Raw genomic sequence first — 13,542 nt, forward strand, 5'->3', positions numbered from 1 at the left:
TTTAATGTAGGCATTTATAAAAAAATAACTCATTAAGTATCATTTTTGTTTGTAAATCAAGCCAGTCTTAGCAGGATTTGTCTGCTCAGGGACTTCTCAGATCTGGTCTCCATTTTAATTGACTTAATCCATTCTAATATCAATTACTGTTTTCTTATTAACTTGGAAATAGGGTACTGTGTGGGTCATTCCACAGGTGAGAAAAGATAAAGATATCAAAACAATATGCTAATTATTATCACTTTATTATTGTTGGCCATAACAGTATTAGTATTTCTCACACTGATGTGTTAAGAAAAGCTTTTTGCTCAAATTCATTTGAAGCATGCTGTATAAAGTATACCCCCTCTGAGAAATTCACAATGAACAGCAGTCTATAAGAAGTCAGAAATTTTAATTTTGTTTCACACATATTATTTGACTCCTTTTCTTTCATACAATGTCTCTTAATCTTTGGCAGAGCTTGCGTCTCTTGGAAAGTGCTTGGGGGAAAGCCTGGTTTTAGATTCTAGGTAAGATACAACAGCTCTGGAAATATGAAGGCCAGAACAATTATTTTTAACTGTGTAGGTGGGTAAGGAATCAGAGAAGTCTTCAAGCAATGAATGACAGCTAATGAAATATGAAAATGATGTGGATATTACTCAGAGCATCGGGCTGCTATGGTAATCATTGGAGATGGTCTTACAAAGTGCTTGAAAATTTTAGTAATTTAAGCCTTTAGAAAAATGGACACGATTTTAGTAGGACAGTGGGGGATGGAAGATACAGAGCTTCTGGGGTCCAGACTGCTCAACTTTAGATCTGGCCAATGCCCCTTACTAGCTGTGTGTCCTTAAACAACCTACTTAGCCTTTCTTTGACTCCTTTGGCTCACAGAGGGTAGTGTAAGGATTACAGTTAAGTACTTAGAATAATGCCTTAGGAGATATATTTTTTAAAACATTGGCATGATTAACAGTTTGGGCCAGATAATTCCTTATTGTAAGAAGTTGTCCTAGCTTCTATGGCATCTACCCACTCGATGTCCTTAGCTGTCTCTTCCTCCCAAGTTGTGACAGTGAAAAATATCTTTAGACATTGCCAGAATCCTATGGGGGAGTGGGGTTGCCTCTACTTGAGAACTGCTGCCTTAGGACAGTAATAATAACATGAGGGATATAGTTGCTATTATTTTTGTTTAGGGGGATTTACAGAAACATCTATTTTTCTCCGAACTAAGTGTGAATTCTGCTTCTTTGATGTGTGGCTCAGCTCTTCCTCAGTTGGACCTTAATTCTGTGTACAGTATTAATTGCCACAAATTAACTGAGAAACCCATGGCAAAGAGAAACTGTCTCTAATGGAGAGAGCAAGCAAAGAGCTATAAATTATCTATGGAAGATTAATAAAGAATAAATGATGTGTATCTGTGTGTGGATTTTAGTAAGGACATAAAGGAAAAGAAATATACAGTGATTCCAGAGAGGAAAGTCCATGGGTATAAAATTAAAAGGGAGGCATCTAGAAATGACACTAGGCCTCATGATTGAGTTTGAGTGGTGATAGACAGGTAGAATATAAGTGCATTTTATAGAAGTAGGGTAGCCTGTAATTAAAGCTATTGGGATTTCAAAAGCCTAACTGGCAGGGTTGGGCCCTGGATATTTGCCCTTTAATTTTAGGGGTTGGCAAGTGCATAGAGAATATTGATAATTAACCCTTCTTAGCTGTCACAAACATACCTATGAAAGCCCTAGAAATTAACTGTCTTGAAATAGAAGGTAGGTTTAGTCATAGATAGTATTTTCTGAACTTACTGTCTTTCTGACTCGGCTTCCTGAGCAGCTGGGATTACAAGTATGGTCCACCACACCTGGCAAGCCTCAATGTGTTAAAATCCAAGAAGAAAAGACATAATGGAGTCATCTCTATGGTCCTATTGGTTCAAACCTCCTGTGATCCTGAAGATGAAATCTGGTTTTACATCTGCATTTGTGTCAAAGGAAATGTCACCGGGTGTATTTCATCATCTTCACAAAACTCATACACTGAGTTTTGTGCAGTGCAGACTGAGTAGTACATCTTTACATCATGATGCACCCGATCAACCCTTATTGATACAAATCTTATTGAAGAAATGACATCAAAAGCCTCTTCATATTCAAGTGTAAAAAAATCCATGAAACTATATTCAATTGGTTAGCAGCCTGTGTCTGAGGTTTTAATGGAGATATATTTTATTTCTGGGTTCAGCGAAGACTGTTCCAAATGAATATTTGAAGGAACTTAATTTGGCCACAACTTCTAAAATGTGGGCTAAGTTTATGAACAAGTTAAAATATATTAAATGCAGCTCATGACTTATCCTTGTGTCTGTTTCATTAAACATGGATTTTATTTTGTCAGTAAACATTATATACTTTCTTATCATGGAAGTGAATTTCAAGTAGGTAGGAATTAGATTACAGACTTATCCCACATGAAACAAATTTAATATATGAAAAATTATACTTAAAAAGACACATATCAATGTGAAATAATTTATTTTGCCTAAATAATGGTTGGTTATAATGAATGAACATTGGGTTAAGTTTTCTTCTTTAATATATTTCTTGAGGAATAATGATTTATTAAAGTATAACATTTATCCCAATGTTCATTCATTCATTTTTAATTAAAACAAACACAATTTATGAACAATTTTTAGGGCTTAGTATCTTGCTTAATTACAGTCAAATTTTTTAGCTTAAGTAAATTTAGTTTTTAAATGAAAACACGAATAAACTTCTGTTTGATAGTAATTGCACTGGATTTAAGGATAATACAAAATGACGAGATAAATAAAAAAGAGCTAGAAAGTTTAGTGTGGAGCAAAGAAAGACCCAATGTTTCCAAAAAAATTGGAAGCTGAATGAACTAAAATAAATTAATACAACATCAATGTCTGACTTTGGCATCCATAGAGTAAACGAGTGATTCCCCTCTTCCACATGCACCTCTCTCTCCCCTTCCTCCTTCTCTTCCACTTCCTCCTCCCAACTGTTGGGAGCACTAGGTTCAGGTATATACATTTTTTTCCCCATAAGGGAGAGGCTGAGATTTGGAAATTTAAAGTTCGTTGAAGAGTTTGCTACACTTAGAGATTCAGATAGGACCACTCAGTGGATTACAGAGTCCCCAGGATGGCAAACTTTATCCTGGCCTACATTTTCATGCAAATTAATTAAAAGTGCTGAACATTCTTGTTGTTAGGGACTAGAAGGGACCCAGAAAAGACGCAAAGGAAAGGAAGAACTAATTTATTTCACACTTACTTTGAGATAAACACTGTGTTAGTCACTTGCCATGTAGAGGCTAATAATATTATTTGTATTTCACTGAATCAGAAATTAAGGCCTGAAGAGACCTCTTAGAAAGTACAGCAGCTACGCCTCATACTCAACCACCATTCACTACATCCTCTTCCATTTCATACTGGCTGCCTCAAATAGTTGCTTATTAGCTGATGTCTTTCCAAGAGAGTAGACAATGAATAAAATATTTCTAGAGCATGAAAAATTTTTTAAAGATTTTATGTTCTAGAGCATGGAAGTCGATATTAGGAAAATATGAACTGTTGGGGATCAGAGTGAGGAACAAGTATATTAATTTAAAAGAGCAACAGAAAAGTCCTTCATGGGAAGAACGGTATTTGAGTTTCAGTATTTGAGTTTGGTTTCCAAGAAATGATAAAAAAAAAAAAAAAAATTGACAGGTAGAGATGGAGGCAGGAATGTTCCAGAGTAAAGAAGGAACTCAGCTAAGGTGACCTATGCAAGAACGTACAAAGGTGACCCTGCATAAGGAAACTAGGCAAAAGTTATGGTTGGTTTTTGAGTTAAAAGTCAAGGAGTTCTCAAATGCCAAAATGGTATTGGTTTAAAGGACTGGTTTAAAGAAGATGTGAGACTGAAGTATATTGCTGAAGAATTTTGAGGAGGAATTTATTTAGGAATGGTTAATACAACTCTAGGAAGTGAAAGTGCAGAGCTCGGGACATAATCATGTGGGTCTTGGTGACTTGTAGTAAGCCATTGTTGTAAATTGTGGCCGCCATTAGAAGATGGCGCCGGCTTCCACTGTGGCCTGTGATAAATCAAATTCCTTTGTGGAGAGTTGGCACGCTATCTCTTGCCACCCTATAAGAAAGACCCACGCGGCAGCTTAAGATTGGTACGTGGGAGGCTTTATTAGGCTGTGCTTGGGCCCTCAGAGAGAAAGGAAGAAGAAAGAAAGTGAGTCACTATAAGATACTTAAATCAAGGCCTGAATAAACTGCTGAAAGAAGATTCCTGAGTTGCGTCTTCCTTGCGGGCAAGGGGTCGCGACAAGTGGTGCCGAGACCCGGGAACCAGAACTTTCAGCAGTCAGGGGTGGTGCACCAATTAGTCCCAGGTAAGGTGGGACCCGCAGGTAAAGCGGAGATCAGTCCCAGGTTAATTGGGACCCCGGTTAAAGCGGAGATTAGTCCTAGGTAATTTAGGACCCGCTGTCAAGGCGGCAGCTCCTCTGTAAAGCCAGAGAGAGCATTAAATCTTATTGCAGCTGCACTGTGTACTTTTGCTCTTACTTTCACTCTTGTTTGTTGTGTGTCTTTTGTTGTGTCATGGGTGCCGTATCTTCAAGTCCGCTTCTCCTGGCCCTAGATAACCTGTTACGTTCCAAGGGCCTAGAAGTGAAACGTAGTACTTTACAGAGATTTTTACAAAAGACAGATATTGCTGCATCGTGGTTTCCGTTCTGGGGCAGCTTTACTCTGCCTAGCTGGGATAAGTTAGGCACAGACCTTGACTTTGCTTCTGAGCAGGGCATATTAGAGGGTGGGGTGATACCCCTTTGGAGGATGATTTGTAGTTGCCTCACAGATAGCAGATGTCAGGAAGCACTTACTAAAGGACAAGAAGTTTTAGAGCAGTTACATGAAGAAAAATCAGAAATGGCAGGCAGTGAGGTATTTCAGGAGGGTGGGAGTGTGCGGAGCGAGAAACAGGGGAGGAAACAATTATCTCCGGCAGGCAGTGACGTATTTCAGGAGGATGGCAGTGTGCGGAGCGAGAAACAGGGGAGGAGGCGATTGTCTCTGGCACGGAGTGAAATATTTCAGGAGGAGGGGAATGTGCAGAGCGAGAAACGGGGGAGGAAACGCTTGTATCCAGATCTCAGTACACTGCGCACACTCCCATGTAAAAGTGGGTCAGAAGAGGAGGAGGAAGAACAGGAGGAGCTCGGGAGACTGTCTCGGCAGCTAGGGAATTTAACTATAGGAGAAGGGAATAAAAATAAACAGGAGCTCAAGAAAAATGATCCTCCAGACCTGCCGCCGTACGGTGAGGGTGTTTCGAGGAGAGCTTTCCATGCCCAAACATGGAGGGCTGTTAATGCTGAGATGGGTCTTGCTTATCCAGTTTTCCAGGATGACAATAGAGGAAGATTCCATGAGCCCTTAGATTTCAAAATTGTGAAGACCCTGGCAGAGTCTGTGCGTACTTATGGGGTGGATGCCGCCTTCACATTAACTCAGGTGGAGAGTCTGTCTAGATACTGTATGACTCCCTCTGATTGGGCTAGCCTTGTTCGGGCTTGTGTTTCTCCAGGCAAATATTTGGACTGGAGAGCCTTTGTGCTAGAGGGTGCTGTAGAGCAGGCTGCCCAAAACTATGCGGCGGGACACCCCCATTGGGACAAGGAAATGCTTTTGGGACAAGGCAGATATGCTAATCAACAAACAGGATATCCCCCTGAGGTATATGAACAGATCAATAACATTTGTATCCGTGCATGGAAATCACTCCCAAATAGAGGAGAAGTGTCTGGCAATTTAACAAAAATCATGCAAGGCCCCACAGAACCTTTCTCGGACTTTGTTGCTAGGATGGTGGATGCCGCAGGAAAAATCTTTGGTGACCCTGATAGAGCAATGCCCTTGATTAAACAACTTGTTTTTGAGCAATGCACCAAAGAATGTAAAGCAGCAATCGCTCCTTATAAAAACAAGGGCATAGAATCTTGGATGAAAGTGTGTAGAGAGCTTGGAGGACCTTTAACTAATGCAGGTCTTGCAGCTGCTGTCCTTCGGATTGCAAAAGGGGGCGGTCCTGGTGCCGGAACATGCTTCCATTGTGGTCAATCCGGCCATTTCAAACGTGACTGTCCCAAAAAAGGCAATTTTACTGGACCTCCTCGCGGTGGCCCTTCTAATGGCCCTCGTCAACCGGGGCTGTGTCCAAAATGCAAAAAGGGGAAGCATTGGGCAAGGGAGTGTAGATCAGTGAAGGACATCCATGGACAGCCTATTTCAGCTGGGCCAAAAAACGGCCAAAGGGGCCCCCGACCCCAGGGCCCACAAATATATGGGGCAATGGAGAATGTCACACCCGAACCCGAGACATGGCCTTCTCTGCGCCATCCCACGAGATGCGGAGAGCCACTACAGGTGCCGCAGGATTGGACCTCTGTTCCACCTCCAGACTCGTATTAACACCTAAGATGGGAGTCCAATTGGTGGAAACTGAGTTCAAAGGGCCTTTACCCCCTGGCACTGTAGGTTTGTTAATTGGACGTGCATCCTCTATCCTACAAGGTCTTCATGTTTTCCCCGGAGTTGTGAACCCTGATACTGTAGGGGCAGTAAAGGTTATGGTAGAAGCTCCAAGGGGCATTGTGTCTATCTCCCCAGGGGATCGGATTGCTCAATTGCTAATTTTGCCTAGTTTGCATAATCACTTCCCTGCTGACTCAAGGTCACGGACAGGAAATCAGATTGGTACCACCGGAGGAAATTGTGCCTATTTATCACTGGATATGAGCAATCGCCCCACTTTGGAATTAAGCATAGAAGGTAAATCTATTGTGGGATTGCTGGACACAGGAGCAGATCGTAGTATCATAGCCCTTAAGGACTGGTCTAGGGGATGGCCAATGCAGGCTTCTGATCAATCCTTAAGAGGACTTGGATATGCCCAAGCCCCTCAAATCAGCTGTAGACATCTATCTTGGAAGGACTCGGAAGGACACGATGGTACCTTTCAGCCTTATGTACTTCATTTACCTATTTCTTTATGGGGCCGTGATCTGATGAAAGACATGGGGTTCACTCTTAATAATGACTATTCCCCAGTGTCTCAACATATCATGCAAGATATGGGGTATAAGCCAGGTCTAGGACTAGGAAGGCACCTACAGGGACGTAAGCATCCTGTGCAAGGTCATCAAAAGCTTAACAGGTTTGGTCTGGGTTTTTCCTAGGGGCCACTGGGGCTCAAATACCCATAACATGGCTCACCGAGGAGCCTGTTTGGGTGCCTCAGTGGCCTCTTCCCTCGGTTAAACTGGCAGCAGCCTATGATCTAGTCAAAGAACAACTTGATTTGGGTCACATCCAACCTTCTACTTCTCCATGGAATACTCCCATATTTGTCATTAAGAAAAAATCAGGGAAGTGGCGCCTACTGCATGATCTACGAGCAGTTAATGCTCAGATGCAGCTTATGGGGCCCATTCAAAGAGGGCTGCCTCTACTCTCCTCTGTTCCTCAAGGCTGGCATATAATTGTTATTGACATTAAAGACTGTTTCTTTTCCATTCCTTTGCATCCTAAAGATTCCCAACGTTTTGCTTTCACCCTTCCCTCGTGTAATCATGAGGAACCAGATCAAAGGTTTGAGTGGGTGGTGTTGCCACAGGGGATGGCTAACAGTCCCACGATGTGCCAGATGTATGTGGGAAAGGCACTCGCACCTCTCAGACATAAGTATTCCTCCACCAAGATCATTCACTATATGGATGATGTGTTATTGGCCGCAAAATTAGAACAGACAGTTTATGAGGCTTATAAAGAACTCGTGATGCTGTTGGCTCAACATGGACTGCACATCGCACCTGAAAAGGTTCAAACGGGGGATTCTATCAGGTTTTTGGGAGCAACAATTGGGTATGACAAATTAAAACCACAAAAAATTACCATCAGGACTCAAGATCTCCGAACTTTAAATGATTTTCAAAAATTGCTGGGAGATATTAATTGGATAAGAGGATATTTACATATTCCTAATATTGTGCTCCAGCCTTTGTATGCTACTCTTAAGGGTGATCCAGATCTTGCTTCCCCTCGTAGCCTCACTACTGAGGCTAGAGCGGCCCTTATAAAAGTAGAACAAGCTATACAGCATGCCACTCTATGCAGGCTCCAGAGTGATAAACCTTTCCAGTTATGTGTGCTTGCCACTATGCGGCAGCCTACTGGAGTACTGTGGCAAGATGGGCCTTTACTATGGATCCACCCACATGTATCCCCAGGAAAATCCTTAGAATATTATCCTGATGCTGTTGCAGCATTGGCACTTAAAGGGATTCAACAAAGCATTCAATTTTTCGGCCAATCACCTTCTTCTCTTATCATACCCTACACTAAAGCTCAACTTAATGTTTTATGTGCTACTCTAGACAACTGGGCTATTCTGTGTTGCTCGTTTCAAGGGAGTATTGATAATCACTACCCTTCTCATCCATTACTCCATTTTGTTAAAGAACATCCCATCATTTTCCCTAAGGTAACTTCATCCAGTCCAATTCCGGGGGCTGTTAACATTTTTACTGATGGTTCCAAGTCTGGAATGGGAGCTTACGTAATTAATGACTCTCCCCCTATCCAGCATCAATTTGCTCCTGGAAATCCACAATGGGTAGAACTACAAATTGTTATTGAAGTTTTTAAACAGTGTTCTTTTCCTTTTAATCTTATTTCAGACTCCAGTTATGTGGTACAAGCACTAAAAGTCCTGGAGGCCGTGGGAACTATTAGTGATGCCCACAATGTGTCTGTTTACTTTACTCAGCTTCAACAGCTTATCTCTAACCGCACTGCTTCTTTTTATCCAATGCACATCAGGGCTCACACCTCTCTTCCTGGTCCGTTATCCCAAGGTAATGCCTGTGCGGACTTAGCCACTAGAAGTCAATTGATATGCTTGGCTTCCTCCTTAGAGGGGGCTAAGTTGTTTCACCAAAACTTCCATGTTAATGCATTAACGTTGCGCAGGCGTTTTTCCATCTCAAGAGCGGATGCTCGGCAGATAGTATTGCAATGTCCCCATTGTGTCACATTTCTTCATCCCCCTAATTATGGAGTAAACCCACGGGGATTAAAGCCATTGGTTGTTTGGCAAATGGATGTGACACATATACCTGACTTTGGTAACCTTAAGTATGTGCATGTTTCCGTTGATACGTGCTCTGGAATTATCCATGCTTCTGCTTTATCGGGAGAAAAGGCACGTAATGTCATTACTCACTGTTTAGAGGCATGGGCAGCATGGGGTGCACCTGCATCCCTTAAGACTGATAATGGACCTGCTTATACTGGCAGACAATTTACAGCTTTTTGTTCTACCATGGGAGTGCAACTTACTCATGGTTTGCCTTATAATCCTCAAGGACAAGGCATTGTTGAGCGTGCTCATCGCACCTTAAAGGAAACTTTACAAAAACAAAAAGGGGGAATAGGAGCTGAACACACTCCTAAAGAACGCCTGTCCTTAGCTCTCTTTACCATTAATTTTTTGAATCTGGATATTCATGGTCGCTCTGCGGCCGATAGACATGTGTCCCCTCAGCCCTCTGTGATTGGCTATGTTAAGTGGAAGGATGTTCTTACGGGCCAATGGAACGGCCCTGACCCCGTGCTGACATGGGCACGAGGATCTGTATGTGTTTTTCCCCAGGATCGTACGGAACCGTTGTGGGTCCCTGAACGCTTGACAAGAAGAGTCTCGACATCAGCTGACCAGCAACAAGAGATACCACAACAATCCTGTGATGAAGATCTTCATTCTGCTAAGTGCTCTGGCTCTGGTGCTGGTGCCGATGGCACAGGCGACACCAATGCAGTGGTGGGCAGTGGCACGGGCATGGCCAATGCCGATGCCGGTTCATGGTAATTCTAATGTCCTCCCCACTCTTTTTTCTACCTCATGTGAGATATCTGCTCCCTGTGCCTCTCCTAGAGGGGACATGGAGAGAATTTTTAATCAATCTCAAGTTAATCTTACAGGAGTTTTTTGTTTCAGCCTTAAAAACGCTAATTGCATTAGCCTTAAGACTAAAAATTTGACTAACTGGGAGGAACCATTGCGGTCCAATCAGGTCTCAGGAAGCATTATCAGTGCTGTATTGAGCAAAGTAGCTTCGGGGAAGCAATCAGGCTCAGGGACCCCCGCAAACAGCAGCTCTGCTCTTAACATAACTACCTTGGCTATTATCTCCGAGGTACTAATCCCAGTGCCTCCTTCTTCTAGTAGTATTTATAATGCCACTCATTTCAAGGCCTCTCCTTACTGTTCCCCTAATCTTGGTTTCCCCCCAACATTTACGCCTTGTCAGGATCATTCTTGGGAGAAACATCAAGTTGCTAAAGGTTTCTCCCTTTCCCCCTCTCTTAAGAGGTATGTTTATAACTTTAACAATAGTGCCAGCTCCTCTACAGGAGTAGGTTGGTCCTGGTTTCAGTGGCTGATTTCCAATGAAAAGGGGGCTTCAGCCGATATTTCTGCATTGGCTCAGTTGCTAGGAGCCAAAAGTCGGCTGGCTAATATTTCTGGTACTGTTAGGGAAAGTGAACAAGGTAATAGACTTACATCTGTTTCATTCAACTCTCTGTTGTATAATGCCGCATTGCCTCCTGCAATGGTCTGTGTCCAATCCCCTTTCTTATTCCTTTTGGCTGAGGCCACCTCATCGGAGATGCTGGATTGTTCTCATACTACCTGTCTCTTATCTGAGTGTTGGAATGGTTCCTGGACTGTAGCAGTGGTTATGAAAATTCCAACTTTTGTCCCAATCCCGGTCACTGCGGATCCTGATAAATTCCCTATTGTTGAGCTATTTAGAGTCCGCAGAGATTTTGGGATCACAGCGGCTATAGTGACAGCCGTGGCGATATCTGCTGCTGCAGCGGTTACGGCCGGAATGGCTATGGCCAATCAAGTACAAACTGCTGCCACTATTAATCAAGTTGTCCAACAAACTTCCACCATACTTGAATCCCAAAATACAATTAATCAACATATTTTGTCAGGGATTTTAGCTGCCAACCAAAGAATAGATTTACTCCAAGCTCAGGTAGAAGAATTGGCTGACTTAGTACTTTTGGGTTGTGTTGACCAACGTGCACATTTATGCATAACCTCTGTCAGATTTAATGATTCCAGGAATGCTTCCCGCATCATTGGCGAATATTTGGCTGGAAATTGGTCCATGGAAGCGGAAGACATGATCCAGTCTCAACTAACCCAGATAGCTGTCTTGAATAACACCCGTGTTGATCCCGTGACTTTGGGTCAATTCACCGATTGGATATCTTCTGCTTTTTCCTTTTTTAAAGAGTGGGTGGGGGTAGGCATTTTTGGTGCAATGTGTTGCTTCGGTATGTTTCTCTGTTTGTGGTTTCTCTGTCGCCTCAAGGCCCGCAATGCTCACGATAAGGCTATGATCATCCAAGCTCTTGCAGCTTTAGAAAATGGCAATTCACCTCAAGTCTGGCTTGCGCAGCTTAAACAGTAAATCTTTGACATGGTCGTTGCACCCCAAGTTATTATAACATTGCACTGGGATCGACATGTCTTTCCTCGTTATTCTCTTAGTGTTGGAAAGCCCTTGCACTCTGCCGGTCTTGCTGCCATTGCACGCAGGTGGGTTTCCACACTAATACTTCTCTATCGCCTTAAAGTCCGTGCCTTTCTTTCAGGGTGCTGTCAACTCGTTTGTCGTTGTGTACAGCCACAGAACAGCCTCAGCTGTCCCCCTTCGTCCACCTTCATCACGATGCAGGATGCGAGGCAAAGCACTGCACTTGAGTGATCCTTCAAGGGACCTCAAGGAAAGCATGTCCTATTGCATGCGGGTTTGACGTCCACACCCCCGCCCTACGAAAAAAGGCGTCGGCTGATATGGGGTCAGGTCTGGGGAAGGGCCCTCCTTAGGACTGAACCATACATTGCAGCCACTTCTGCACAGTAGGATAGGACCTCTACTTTCGCCTGCATTGTTTTATAAATTAGAAGGGGGAACTGTAGTAAGCCATTGTTGTAAATTGTGGCCGCCATTAGAAGATGGCGCCGGCTTCCACTGTGGCCTGTGATAAATCAAATTCCTTTGTGGAGAGTTGGCACGCTATCTCTTGCCACCCTATAAGAAAGACCCACGCGGCAGCTTAAGATTGGTACGTGGGAGGCTTTATTAGGCTGTGCTTGGGCCCTCAGAGAGAAAGGAAGAAGAAAGAAAGTGAGTCACTATAAGATACTTAAATCAAGGCCTGAATAAACTGCTGAAAGAAGATTCCTGAGTTGCGTCTTCCTTGCGGGCAAGGGGTCGCGACAGTGACTGATTGATTGTGGTGGGGATGGAGAAGGGGAAAAACACCAGAGTTCAGTGATTGAGATTTTTTTTTTTTTTTTAAGAAAGAGAGAGAGAGAGAATTTTTTAATATTTATTTTATTTATTTTTTTTATTTTTAGGCGGACACAACATCTTTGTTTGTATGTGGTGCTGAGGAACGAGAATATGGAACACTTTACAAATTTGCGTGTGTCATCCTTGCGCAGGGGCCATGCTAATCTTCTCTGTATCATTCCAAGTTTAGTATATGTGCTGTCGAAGCGAGCAGAGTGATTGAGATCTTAAAACTGTACTAATGGTTACAATGATTATTGCCAATAGGTAAAAGAAACAAGAACTAGCAAAACTCTTCCTTCTTTTCTTATTGAACACTGTTCTTCTCTAGGACACATATCCCTAACAGAAAATAGAGAAATATAGTGAGTAGCAAGTGTCAAAGCCCTGATGTGGATTTCCCCAATAGAATCAATCCCTGAAAGGGAAACTTGACTTGTCAGGTTCTGCCACAGAGTACTAAGAGACAGAGGATAATATAAGTGCATCAGCTTATCTCCAAGTCAGGCAAGAAATCAGTTTTTCCCAATGGGGGCCTTGCTCTTTATGGTGGTCATTTATTCATCTATTCAAGTTAACTCAGTATTTTTTCTTTCCACTTATGTGTATGTGTTTTGAAATCACCACTAAATTATTAAGACCTAAATACTTGTTATTTGGACCAAATCACTTAAAAACAAATAGAACTGTCAGGTGTTTCTATTGGCCTTTAAGTTACATGAAATAAATCCTGAGACATTTAGGATAATAAAAATTCTGGGCAATACAAACGAACAACTCTTTATACAGTACTGGGAAATATATAAGTACAATTAATCAGGGTAAAATGTTTTTTGAATCCTACTTCTATGAATCTTCCCTCCCCATCATCAGCTATCTACTTCCACTATCATAATTTAGATCTCATAATCAGGAGTAATTGCACTATTCCATTATGGAAATGCAAATTAAAACTACACTGAAATTTCATCTCACTCCAGTCAGAATGGCAACTATCAGGAATTCAAGTAACAATAACTGTTGGCGAGGATGTGGGGGAAAAGGTACACTCATACATTGCTGGTAGTACTGCAAATT

At 42.4% G+C, this 13,542-nt stretch overlaps 1 non-coding gene across 1 annotated transcript; it reads right to left on the reverse strand.

Moving 5' to 3' along the window:
* Window positions 1-12,570: 12,570 nt before the first annotated feature.
* LOC143380885 (U6 spliceosomal RNA) lies at window positions 12,571-12,679 on the reverse strand. Its single transcript, XR_013088754.2, has one exon. It is a non-coding gene; the product is annotated as a U6 spliceosomal RNA (small nuclear RNA).
* Between the last annotated feature and the right edge of the window lie 863 nt (window positions 12,680-13,542).

Source organism: Callospermophilus lateralis, chromosome 14 (genome assembly GCF_048772815.1).
Source record: "Callospermophilus lateralis isolate mCalLat2 chromosome 14, mCalLat2.hap1, whole genome shotgun sequence".
Lineage (NCBI taxonomy): Eukaryota > Metazoa > Chordata > Mammalia > Rodentia > Sciuridae > Callospermophilus > Callospermophilus lateralis.